The sequence below is a fragment of the Triticum dicoccoides genome, chromosome 1B (assembly GCF_002162155.2).
Source record: "Triticum dicoccoides isolate Atlit2015 ecotype Zavitan chromosome 1B, WEW_v2.0, whole genome shotgun sequence".
NCBI lineage: Eukaryota > Viridiplantae > Streptophyta > Magnoliopsida > Poales > Poaceae > Triticum > Triticum dicoccoides.
Genome location: NC_041381.1, coordinates 658,232,627 through 658,246,544, shown reverse-complemented (window position 1 = coordinate 658,246,544; position 13,918 = coordinate 658,232,627).

Genomic DNA, 13,918 nt, shown 5'->3' with positions numbered 1-13,918 from the left:
CTTGATTTGATGGTATCCAGAGTATGCGTCGAGGAAACATAGTGAATCGTGTCCTGCGGTAGCATCGATGACCTGATCAATGTGGGGCAGGGGAAAGGGATCCTTAGGGTAAGCCTTGTTGAGGTCTTTGAAATCGACGCATAGGCACCAGGATTTATCCTTCTTTGGTACCATCACCAGGTTTGCTAGCCAGTCTGGGTATTTTATCTCTCTGATGAATCCGGCCTCGAGTAACTTTGCTAGCTCCTCTCCCATGGCTTGTCGTTTGGGTTCGGAAAGCGCTGTAATGTTTGCTTGACCGGCTTGTATCCCTTCAGTATGTTTAGGCTATGTTCGGCCAGCCTACGTGGGATTCCTGGCATATTAGAAGGGTTCCAGGCAAATATGTCCCAATTTTCGCGTAAGAACGCCCGTAGTGCGGCGTCGACCGTGGGGTCCAGCTATGCCCCGATGGATGCTGTCCTCGTGGAGTCCGTTGGGTGGACCTGGAATTTGACTATTTCGTCTGCTGGTTTGAAGGAGGTGGATTTGGATCGCTTAGCAAGTATCACATCATCCCTATCCACCATGGAGTGCAGTGCGGTTAATTCTTCGGCCGCGAGGGCTTCAGACAATGCCTCGAGGGCCAAGGCAGCGGTTTTGTTTTCAGCGTGAAGTGCTATGTCCGGATCACTGGCGAGAGTGATGATTCCATTGGGCCCGGGCATCTTCAGCTTCATGTACCCATAATGGGGTACAGCTTGGAAGCTCGCAAATGCTTCTTGCCCTAAAAGGGCGTGATATCCACTATTAAAAGGGGACACTTGAAAGGTTATCTCTTTGGACCGATAGTTCTCCGGTGTGCCGAATACCACATCAAGTGTGATTTTTCCCGCACACCGTGCCTCCTGACTGGGAATAATTCCTCGGAAGGTCCTTCTACTTTGCTCAATGCGGCTCTTGTCTATTTCCATTTTGTTGAGAGTTTCCTCGTAAATGAGGTTTAGTCCGCCACCGCCATCCATATGCACTTTGGTAAGGCGAAAGTCGTCCACAATTGGACTGAGGACTAGTGCGGCAGGTCCCCGGACTGTTCTGAATTTTGGTTCGTCACTGGCATTGAAAGTTATGGTTGTGTTGTTCCAGGGGTTTATTGCTGCAACTTGGCAGACTTCGGCGGGGCCGCGGAGTGCCCTTTTGCGCCTATTGTTTGAGGCGAAAATCTCGAAGACTGTCAGCACTGTAGGGTTGCTGTCCTCCGTGGGATGTTGCTCTGTGGTATTTTTGGTGAGGAGATCCTCGCTGCTCTTGGCCAGCTGCCGGAGTATCCAACATGCTCTAAGGCTGTGGGTTGGTACGATATCCGGTGTTGTGTGTATCTTGCATGGCCTATCGAGCCATCCCTCCAGAACGGTTTCGCGCCTCGTAATGGGCTTTGAATTTTTTGTTGTTGGATCGGGCGACCGAGAGGGTGCATACTTTTTGTCTGGACAAGGGGTTTAGTGGAAATCGGTGGCTCTCCCAAGAGGCTGCCTGAGTTTTCCAGGCGCTTTCCATTGCGCAGTACTTCTGTACTATGGTTGCCAAGTCAGGGAAGTGCGATACGTGACAGCGATTGATTGCATTGAGGATTCCCTAGTCGGTACAATTTTTGCAGAATAATGAGATTGCGTCTTCATCGCGGCAATCTTTGATCTTGCCCTTGACAAGGAGGACTCTAGCCCAAAAGTGATGGACCGTTTCCCGGGACTGCTGTCTGATGTGAGTAAGATCGCTTATATCTAGGTGGGTGGGTGGATTTAAGTCCTAACCCTGACCCAATTTGGGATCCGGAGCTTGAGAAACATCCAAGCTTAATAGTTCGGGCTCCGGGATATCAACCAAGTTTTCAGGCCCACAGTCCGATTCTAAGTTCAGAGTACGGGGCAAGTCTTCCCGCGGGTGAGTATCCAGCTCCATGAACTCAGAGCTCGGAGATCTGCGGGTGAGTATCAACATAGGGGAAGAGTCGTCGCACTGCTCCTCCAACACTGCTATCTGATGGGTGATCAGTGGAGATTCAATTTCTCTCTGATCGGGTTTAAGCCCAATCCGATCCTAGTCCGTAGCGACTCCCAAGGCGGAGATGCAATCCAGGAGTTCGTTTAAAGACGACAACTCCGTCGGATCCATCTGTTTGGAGTATTCTAAGCTGATGCAGAGGCAATTTTTGATGACACGAGAAGTCATCGTCGGCCTGACGGCTGAACGGGCGACCATGGTAAAGCCGCCCAGTCGGAGGGTTTGGCCTGAGACCAGGGCTCCCTCAGAGGTGATGTTGTCCTTGATAACAAGGCGAGCCATCAAGCCTATCTTAGATGACACAAAGGAACTCTCAATGAAAGCACCAATGTCGGTGTCAAAACCGGCGGATCTCAGGTAGGGGGTCCCGAACTGTGCGTCTAAGGCTAATGGTAACAGGAGGCGGGGGACACAAAGTTTACCCAGGTTCGGGCCCTCTCTATGGAGGTAATACCCTACTTCTTGCTTGATTGATCTTCACGAATATAGGTATTACAAGAGTTGATCTACCACAAGATCGTAATGGCTAAACCCTAGAAGTCTAGCCTATGAGGATATGATTGGTGTCCTACGAACTAAACCCTCCGGTTTATATAGACACCGGAGGGGGCTAGGGTTACACAAAGTCGGTTACATAGAAAGGAATCTACATATCCGAATCACCAAGCTTGCCTTCCACGCAAAGGAGAATCCCATTCGGACATGGGACGAAGTCTTCTATCTTGTGTCTTCATAGTCCAATAGTCCGGCAACAGTACATAGTCCGGCTGTCCAAGGACCCCCTAATCTAGGACTCCCTCACTCACTAATTGGTGTAGGACTCATAGGAACAGATTTCTGTGATGAACTAATCTCCAATAAGGGAGCATGTACAGTTACCTCATGAAGTTCTACTTTCCTCCCACTCACTTCTTTCGAGAGAAATTTACTCCTTCTCTAGAAAGGATCCATTCTTAGCAACGAATGTCTTGCCTTCGGATCTGTGATAGAAGATGTACCCAACAGTCTCCTTTGGGTATGCTATGAAGACACATTTCTCCTATTTGGGTTCGAGCTTATCAGGTTGAAGCTTTTTCACATAAGCATCACAGCCCCAAACTTTAAGAAACGACAACTTTGGATTCTTGCCAAACCATAGTTCATAAGGTGTCGTCTCAACGGATTTAGATGGTGCCCTATTTAACATGAATGCAACCATCTCTAAAGCATAACCCCAAAACAGTAGCAGTAAATCAGTAAGAGACATCATAGATCGCACCATATCCAGTAAAGTATGATTACGATGTTCGGACACACCATTTCGCTGTGTGTTCCGGGTGGCGTGAGTTGCGAAACTATTCCGCCTTGTTTCAAATGAAGTCCAAACTTGTAACTCAAATATTCTCCTCCATGATCAGATCGTAGAAACTTTATTTTCTTGTTACGATGATTTGCACTTCACTCTGAAATTCTTTGAACTTTTCAAATGTTTCAGACTTATGCTTCATCAAATAGATATACCCATGTCTGCTCAAATCATCTGTGAAGGTGAGAAAATAATGATACCTGCCGCGAGCCTCAACATTCATTGGACCACATACATCAGTTTTTATGATTTCCAACAAATCTTTTGCAAGCTCCATTGTTTCGGAGAACGTAGTTTTAGTCATCTTGCCCATGAGGCATGGTTCGCAAGTACCAAGTGATTCATAATCAAGTGATTCCAAAAGTCCATCAGAATGGAGTTTCTCCATGCGCTTTACACCAATATGACCCAAATGGTAGTGCCACAAATAAGTTGCACTATCATTATAAACTCTGCATCTTTTGGCTTCAACGTTATGAATATGTGTATCACTACTATTGAGATTCAATAAAAATAGACCACTCTTCAAGGGTGCACGACCATAAAAGATATTACTCATATAAATAGAACAACCATTATTCTCTGATTTAAATGAATAACCATCTCGCATCAAACAAGATCCAGATATAATGTTCATGCTCAACTCTGGCACCAAATAACAATTATTCAGGTCTAAACCTAATCCCGAAGTTAGATGTAGAGGTAGCTGATACGTCTCCGTCGTATCTATAATTTTTGATTGTTCCATGCCAATAGTATTCAACTTTCATATATTTTTGGCAACTTTTTATACTATTTTTGGGACTAACATATTGATCCAGTGCCCAGTGCTAGTTCCTGTCTGTTGCATGTTTTTTGTTTCGCAGAAACCCAATATCAAACGGAGTCCAAACGGAATAAAAATGGACGGAGATTTTTTTTGGAATATTTATGATTTTTGGGAAGTAAAATCAACGTGAAACAGTGTCCGGGGTGGCCATGAGACAGGGGGCCGCGCCCCAGGGAGGCAGGCACGCCTTGGGCTCTAGTGGGCCACCCGTAAGGCGGTTGACGCTCTTCTTTTAGCGCAAGAAAGCTAATTTTATGAGAAAAATCTGGGCGAAAGATTCACCCCAATTGGAGTTACGGATCTCCAGATATAAAGGAAACGGTGAAGGGGCAGAAATAGAGAACGCAGAAACAGAGAGATAGATCCAATCTTGGAGGGGCTCTCGCCCCTCCCAAGCCATGGGAGCCAAGGACCAGAGGGGAAACCCTTCTCCCATCTAGGGAGGAGGTCAAGGAAGAAGAAGAAGAAGGGGGCCTCTCTCCCGCTTGCTTCGCGTGGCGCCGGAGCGCTGCCGGGGGGCCATCATCATCACCGCGATCTTCACCAACACCGCCGTCATCTTCACCAACATCTCCATCACCTTCCCCCTTCTATATCCAGCGGTCCACTCTCCCGCAACCCGCTGTACCCTCTACTTGAACATGGTGCTTTATGCTTCATATTATTTTCCAATGATGCGATGCCATCCTATGATGTCTAAGTAGATTTTCGTTGTCCTATCGGTGATTGATGAGTTGCTATGATTGGTTTGAGTTGCATGTTTTATTATTGGTGTTGTCCTATTGTGCCCTCCGTGTCGCTCAAGCATGAGGGATTCCCGCTGTAGGGTTTGCAATATGTTTATGATTTTCTTATGGTGGGTTGCATGAGTGACTGAAACACAAACCTGAGTAAGTAGGGTGTTTGCGTATGGGATAAAAGGGGACTTGATGCTTAATGCTATGGTTGGGTTTTACCTTAATGAATCTTTAGTAGTTGCGGATGCTTGCTAGAGTTCCAATCATAAGTGCATATGATCCAAGTAGAGAAAGTATGTTAGCTTATGCCTCTCCCTCAAATAGAATTGCAATAGTGATTACCGGTCTAGTAACATAGTCAATTGCTTAGGGACAATTCCACAACTCCTACCACCACTTTTCCACACTCGCTATATTTACTTTCTTGTTTCTTTATCTAAACAGCCCCTAGTTTGTATTTATGTGTTCTTTATTATCTTGCAAACCTTTCCTATCACTCCTACAAAGTACTTCTAGTTTCATACTTGTTCTAGGTAAAGCGAACGCCAAGCGTGCGTAGAGTTGTATCGGTGGTCGATATAACTTGAGGGAATATTTATTCAACCTTTAGCTCCCCATTGGGTTCGACACTCTTACTTATCAAAAAATGTTGCGATCCCCTACACTTGTGGGTTATCAAGACCTTTTTCTGGCGCCGTTGCCGGGGAGTCATAGCGTGGGGTGAATATTCTCGTGTGTGCTTGTTTGCTTTATCACTAAGTAATTTTTATTTGTTGTCCTTAGTTGTTTTCTATCTTTAGTCATGGGTAGGAAACGCAAAATACCAAAAAAAATAAGTTGTATCTACTGCTCCAATGGTTGAAGAACCACTCAAAATCTATCACACTACTGAAGCTTTTTACTTGGATCATCTTCGATCCCTATGTGCTCGTGCTGAAACCCCAACTAGCTTAGATGAGGGAAAATCTTTAGATGAGCATGCTTGTTATGTGCGACACCGTATATCTGAAAAAGGGGAACTATTATGGGATCAAATTCAACGTTTGCAATGCTATGCATGGAATTTATGTGAAATATAGGATGTTACTTGTTGTTCTGAAAACCCTAAGAAACACCTTCCCTACCAATGTGAGTTTATTGATAATAGAATCGTATATTCGTATGCTAAGGGTGTTTATAATTACTATGATGTTCAACAAATTGAAGAATTTGTTGCTTTTAAGGGTGCTTTTGAAATTGCTTCTTTGATTGAAAAGTATGATGCTACTCTTTACAAATCTGAAAGTTTTGCCATACTTGAATATTGTTATGATAATTATGCTTCTAATGCCTATGTTAAACCATATATTTAGAAATTCTCCGCTGTCCAAGAAGAGACTAATATTTTGCAAGAAGCTATGGAAGAAGAAATTGATGAAATTGTGAGCTCATTTGATGAAAAAGATGATGAGGAGAGCGAAGAACAAAAGGAGGAATAGCGGATTAGCTACCCGTGCCCACCTTCTAATGAGAGTAACCCTCCAACTCATACATTATTTAATTCTCCTTCGTGCTTACCGAAGGATGATTGCTATGATGATTGTTATGATCCTGTTGATTCTCTTGAAATATCCGTTTTTGATGATGCTTGCTATGCTTGTGGCCAAGCTGCCAATATGAGTTATGCTTATGGAGATGAACTTGCTATAGTTCCTTATGTTAAACATGAAATTGTTGCTATTGCACCCACGCATGATAGTCCTATTATCTTTTTGAATTCTCCCTACCACACTTTATCGGAGAAGTTTGTGCTTATTAAGGATTATGTTGATGGGTTGCCTTTCACCATCGCACATGATGATTTTGATGAATGTAATATGCATGTGCTTGCTGCTCCTACTTGCAATTATTATGAGAGAGTAACTTTATCTCCGCCTCTCTATGTTTCCAATATGATAGAATTGCAAGAATTTGCTTATACTATGCATTGGCCTTTACTATGTGTGCATGAATTGTTCTTTTATGACATGCCGATGCATAGGAAGTTGTTGCATGATATATGTTAATTTGTGCTCACTACTAAATTACAAATCATTGTTAATTAAAATTGGCTTTGATATACCTTGGGATCTGGGTGGATTCATTACTTGAGCACTATATGCCTAACTTAATGCCTTTAAAGAAAGCGCTGCCAGGGAGACAACCCGGAAGTTTTAGAGATTCATTTATTTCTGTTGAGTGCTTTCATATAGTTTAAAAACAAAAAAAATAAAGAGGGGAACCTAAAACATTTCAAAAAGGAAAGTGAAAGTGAGAAAGACAAGCATTGTTGAAGTGGGAGCTAGCCTTGAACTTTGTTCATGCTCACGGAAACTTGGTGAATCTTGATTACAGAAACTTTTCATCAAAAATAATTATCCCCTTGTACAATTCCATTGTATTATAAAAATAATGTGGCAAGGTTTGCCTTTCGGATGTTTACAATGCTTGTTGGTTTGTACGGTGCAGGATAGAAACTTTGGCTGTAGTGCGCGATTTTACATTTTTTTTACTGGAACGTCAATTGGTTCTGTTTCCTTTTGCACTATCTTGCTATACAACTTGTTTATTTTTCCTAATTTTGGTAGAATTTTTGGGGTACCATAAGTATGGTGAATGTTCAGATTGCTACAAACTGTTCTGTTTTTGATAGATTCTGTTTTTGATGCATAGTTTGCTTGTTTTGATGAATCTATCAATTTATATTAGTGGATTAAGCCATGGAAAATTTATGTTACAGTAGACACAATGCAAAAACAAAATATGAATTGGTTTACTATAGTACTTAGAGTAGTGATTTGCTTTATTATACTAGCAGATCTTACCGAGTTTTCTGTTGAAGTTTTGTGTGGATGAAGTGTCTAATCGAGTAGGTCTCGATATGAGGAAAAGGAAGAGAAGCAAGAGCTCAAGCTTGGGGATGCCCGAGTCACCCCAAGTAAATATTCAAGGAGACTCAAGCATCTAAGCTTGGGGATTCCCTGGAAGGCATCCCCTCTTTCTTCAACAAGTATCGGTATGTTTTTGAATTCGTTTCGTTCATGCATTATGTGCAAGTCTTGGAGCGTCTTTTGCATTTAGTTTTCACTTTTCTTTTATGCACCATGCTGGTATGAGATAGTCCTTGGTTGATTTATAGAATGCTCATTGCACTTCACTTAAATCTTTTGAGTATGGCTTTATAGAATGCTTCATGTGCTTCACTTATATCATTTGAAGTTTGGATTGCCTGTTTCTCTTCACGTAGACAACCGCCATTTGTAGAATGCTCTTTTGCTTCACTTATATTTGTTAGAGCGGGGGCATATCTTTTGTAGAAAGAATTAAGCTCTCTTTTTTCACTTATATCTATTTAGAGAGATGACAGGAATTGGTCATTCACATGGTTAGTCATAAAATCCTACATAAACTTGTAGATCGCTGAATATGATATGTTTGATTCCTTGCAATAGTTTTGCGATATAAAGATGGTGATATTAGAGTTATGCTAGTGGGTGGTTGTGGATTGTAGAGACACTTCTGTTGAGGTTTGCAAGTCCCGTAGCATGCACATATGGTAACCGTTGTGTGACAAATTTGAAGCATGGGGTGTTTCTTAGATTGTCTTCCTTATGAGTGGCAGTCGGGGACGAGCGATGGTATTTTCCTACCAATCTATCCCCCTAGGGGCATGCGTAGTAGTACTTTGCTTCTAGGGCTAATAAACTTTTGCAATAAGTATATGAGTTCTTTATGACTAATGTGAGTCCATGGATTATACGCACTTTTACCTTTCCATCATTGCTAGCCTCTTCGGTACCGTGCATTGCCCTTTCTCACCTTGAGTGTTGGCGCAAACTTCGCCGGTGCATCCAAACCCCGTGATACGATACGCTCTATCACACATAAGCCTCATTATATCTTCCTCAAAACAGCCACTATACCTACCTATTATGGCATTTCCATAGCCATTCCGAGATATATTGCCATGCAACTTCCATCATCATCATATTTATGTCTTGGGCATTCAATTTCATATTGCTTTGCATGATCGTAAGATAGCTAGCATGATGTTTTCATGGCTTGTCCGTTTTTTTGATGTCATTGCTACGCTAGATCATTGCACATCCCGGTACACCGCCGGAAGCATTCATATAGAGTCATATCTTTGTTCTAGTATCAAGTTGTAATGTTGAGTTGTAAGTAAATAAAAGTGTGATGATCATCATTATAGAGCATTGCCCCATAAAAAAGGGAAAAAAGAAAAAAAAGGAAAGGCCAAAGAAGCCTAAATAAAAAAAGGGGGCCAAAGAAGCCCACCCAAAAAGAAAAAAAAAGAAAAAAAAGAAGAAAAAAGAAGAAAAAAGGGGCAATGTTACTATCCTTTTTCTACACTTGTGATTCAAAGTAGCACCATGTTTCTTCATATAGATTGTCTCCTATGTTGTCACTTTCATATACTAGTGGGAATTTTCATTATAGAACTTGGCTTGTATATTCCAACGATGGGCTTCCTCAAATGCCCTAGGTCTTCATGAGCAAGCAAGTTGGATGCACACCAACTTAGTTTCTTTTGTTGAGCTTTCATACACTTATAGCTCTAGTGCATCCGTTGCATGGAAATCCCTACTCCTCACATTGACATCAATTGATGGGCATCTCCATAGCCCGTTGATTAGCCGTGTTGATGTGAGACTTTCTCCTTTTTTTATCTTCTCCGCATAACCTCCATCATTATATTCTATTCCACCTATAGTGCTATATCCATGGCTTGAGCTCATGTATTGCGTGAGGGTTGAAAAAGCCGAAGTGCGTTAAAAAGTATAAACCAATTGCTCCGCTCGTCATCGGGGTTGTGCATGATGGGAGCATTTTGTGTGACGAAGATGAAGCATGGCCAAACTATATGATTTTGTAGGGATAAGCTTGCTTTGGCCTTGTTGTTTTGAAAAGACATGATTGCTTTACTGGTACGCTCGAAGTATTATTGTTTTTTATGTCAAATGATAGAATATTGCTTTGAATCACTCGTGTCTTAATATTCATGCCATGATTAGATATATGATCAAGATTATGTTAGGTAGCATTCCACATCAAAAATTATCTTTTTATCATTTACCTACTCGAGGACGAGCAGGAATTAAGCTTGGGGATGCTGATACTTCTCCATCGTATCTATAATTTTTGATTGTTCCATGCCAATATTCTTCAACTTTCATATATTTTTGGCAAATTTTTATACTATTTTTGGGACTAACATATTGCTCCAGTGCCCGGTGTCAGTTCCTGTCTGTTGCATGTTTTTTGTTTCGCAGAAACCCAATATCAAACGGAGTCCAAACGGGATAAAAACGGACCGAGATTTTTTTTGGAATATGTATGATTTTTGGGAAGTAAAATGAACGCGAAACAGTGTTCGGGGAGGCCACGAAACAAGGGGCCGCGCCCCAGGGAGGCAGGCGTGCCCTGGGCTCTCGTGGGCCACCCGTAAGGCGGTTTACGCTCTTCTTTTGGTGCAAGAAAGCTAATTTTATGAGAAAAATCTAAGCGAAAGATTCACCCCAATAGGAGTTACGGATCTCCAGATATAAAGGAAACGGTGAAGGGGCAGAAACAGAGAACGCAGAAACAGAGAGATATATCCAATCTCGGAGGGGCTCTCACCCCTCCCAAGCCATGGGAGCCAAGGACCAGATTGGAAACCCTTCTCCCATCTAGAGAGGAGGTCAAGGAAGAAGAAGAACAAGGGGGTCTCTCTCCCCCTTGCTTCCGGTGGCGCCGGAGCGCTGCCGGGGGCCATCATCATCACCGCGAGCTTCACCAACACCGCTGTCATCTTCACCAACATTTCCATCACCTTCCCCCTTCTATATCCAGCGGTCCACTCTCCCGCAACCCGTTGTACCCTCTACTTCAACATGGTGCTTTATGCTTCATATTATTTTCCAATGATGTGTTGCCATCCTATGATGTCTGAGTAGATTTTCGTTGTCCTATCGGTGATTGATGAGTTGCTATGATTGCTTTGAGTTGCATGTTTTATTATTGGTGTTGTCCTATTGTGCCCTCCGTGTCGCGCAAGCGTGAGGGATTCCCGCTGTAGAGTTTGCAATATGTTTATGATTTGCTTATGGTGGGTTGCGTCAGTGACTGAAACACAAACCCGAGTAAGTAGGTTGTTTGCGTATGGGATAAAAGGGGACTTGATGCTTAATGCTATGGTTGGGTTTTACCTTAATGAATCTTTAGTAGTTGCGGATGCTTGCTAGAGTTCCAATCATAAGTGCATATGATCCAAGTAGAGAAAGTATGTTAGCTTATGCCTCTCCCTCAAAAGTAGAGAAAGTATGTTAGCTTGCTAGAAGCACTCAGTCTCAGGCTTAGGTCCAGACTTGGGCTTCTTCGTTTGAGCAGCAACTTGCTTGCCGTTCTTCTTGAAGTCCCCTTCTTCCCTTTACCTTTTTTCTTGAAACGGGTGGCCTTGTTGACCATCAACACTTGATGCTCTTTCTTGATTTCTACCTCCACAGCCTTTAGCGTTGCGAAGAGCTTGGGAATTATCTTATCCATCCCTTGCATGTTATAGTTCATCACGAAGCTCTTGTAGCTTGGTGGCAGTGATTGAAGAATTCTGTCAATGACACTATCATCCGGTAGATTAACTCCCAGTTGACTCAAGTGATTGTTATACCCAGACATTTTGAGTATATGCTCACTGACAAAACTATTCTCCTCCATCTTGCAGCTGTAGAACTTATTGGAGACTTCATATCTCTCAATTCGGGCATTTGCTTGAAATATTAACTTCAACTCATGGAACATCTCATATGCTCCATGACGTTCAAAACGTCATTGAAGTCCCGGTTCTAAGTCGTAAAGCATGGCACACTGAACTATCGAGTAGTCATCAGCTTTGCTCTGCCAGACATTCATAACATCTGGCGTTGCTCCTGCAGCGGGTTTGGCACCCAGCGGTGCTTCCAGGACGTAATTCTTCTATGCAGCAATGAGGATAATCCTCAAGTTATGGACCCAGTCCGTGTAGTTGCTACCATCATCTTTCAACTTAGCTTTCTCTAGGAACGCATTAAAATTCAATGGAACAACAGCACGGGCCATCTATCTACAACAACATAGACATGCAAAATACTATCAGGTACTAAGTTCATGATAAATTAAAGTTCAATTAATCATATTACTAAAGAACTCCCACTTAGATAGACATCTCTCTAATCATCTAAGTGATCACATGATCCATATCAACTAAACCATGTTCGATCATCACGTGATATGGAGTAGTTCTCAATGGTGAACATCACTATGTTGATCATATCTAATATATGATTCACGCTCGACCTTTCGGTCTCAGTGTTCCGAGGCCATATCTGCATATGCTAGGCTTGTCAAGTTTAACTCGAGTATTCTGCGTGTGCAAAACTGGCTTGCACCCGTTGTACGTGAATGTAGAGCTTATCACACCCGATCATCACGTGGTGTCTCGGCACGACGAACTTTCGCAACGGTGCATACTCAGGGAGAACACTTGTACCTTGAAATTTAGTGACAGATCATCTTATAATGCTACCACCGTACTATGCAAAATAAGATGCATAAAAGATAAACATCGCATGCAATCAATATAAGTGATGTGATATGGCCATGATTATCTTGTGCCTTTGATCTCCATCTCCAAAGCACCGTCATGATCACCATCGTCACCGCCGCGACACCTTGATCTCCATCGTAGCATCGTTGTCGTCTCGCCAACTATTGCTTCTACGACTATCGCTACCGCTTAGTGATAAAGTAAAGCAATTACATGGCGATTGCATTTCATACAATAAAGCAACAACCATATGGCTCCTGCCAGTTGTCGATAACTTCATTACAAAACATGATCATCACATACAATAAAATCATGTCTTGACCATATCACATCACAACATGCCCTGCAAAAACAAGTTAGACGTCCTCTACTTTGTTGTTACAAGTTTTACGTGGCTGCTATGGGCTAAGCAAGAACCGTTCTTACCTACGCATCAAAACCACAACGATATTTCGTCAAGTATGTGTTGTTTTAACCTTCACAAGGACCGGGCGTAGCCACACTCGATTCAACTAAAGTTGGAGAAACTGACACCCGCCAGCCACCTGTGTGCGAAGCACGTTGGTAGAACCAGTCTCGCGTAAGCGTACGTGTAATGTCGGTCCGGGCCGCTTCATCCAACAATACCGCCGAATCAAAGTATGACATGCTGGTAAGTAGTATGACTAGTATCGCCCCCAACTCACTTGTGTTCTACTCGTGCATATAATATCTACGCATAAACCTGGCTCGTATGCCACTGTTGGGGAACGTAGTAATTTCAAAACAAAATCCTACGCACACGCAATATCATGGTGATGTATAACAACGAGAGGGGAGATTGTCGTCCATGTACCCTCGTAGAACGTAAGCGGGAGCATTTTGAAACGCGGTTGATGTAGTCGTACGTCTTCATGATCGACCGATCCTTAGAACCAAACGTACGGCACCTCCGCGGTCTGCACACGTTCGGCTCGGTGACGTCCCACGAACTCACGATCCAGCAGAGTGTCGAGGGAGAGCTTCGTCAGCACGATGGCTTGATGACGGTGATGATGAAGCTACCGGTGCAGGGCTTCGCCTAAGTACTACGACAATATGACCGAGGTGGATTATGATGGAGGGGGGCACCGCACATGGCTAAAAGATCAATGATCAACTTGGGTGTACTCATGGGGTGCCTCCCTCCCCGTATATAAAGGAGTGGAGGAGGGGGGAGGGCCAGCCTCTTCATGGCACGCCTTGGAGGAGTCCTACTCCCACCGGGAGTAGGATTCCCCCCCTTCCATGTAGTAGGAGTAGGAGAGAAGGAAGGAGGAGAGAGGGAGAAGGAAAAAGGCCCCCCCTTCCTATTCCAATTCAGACTAGAGGGGAAGGGGCACTCG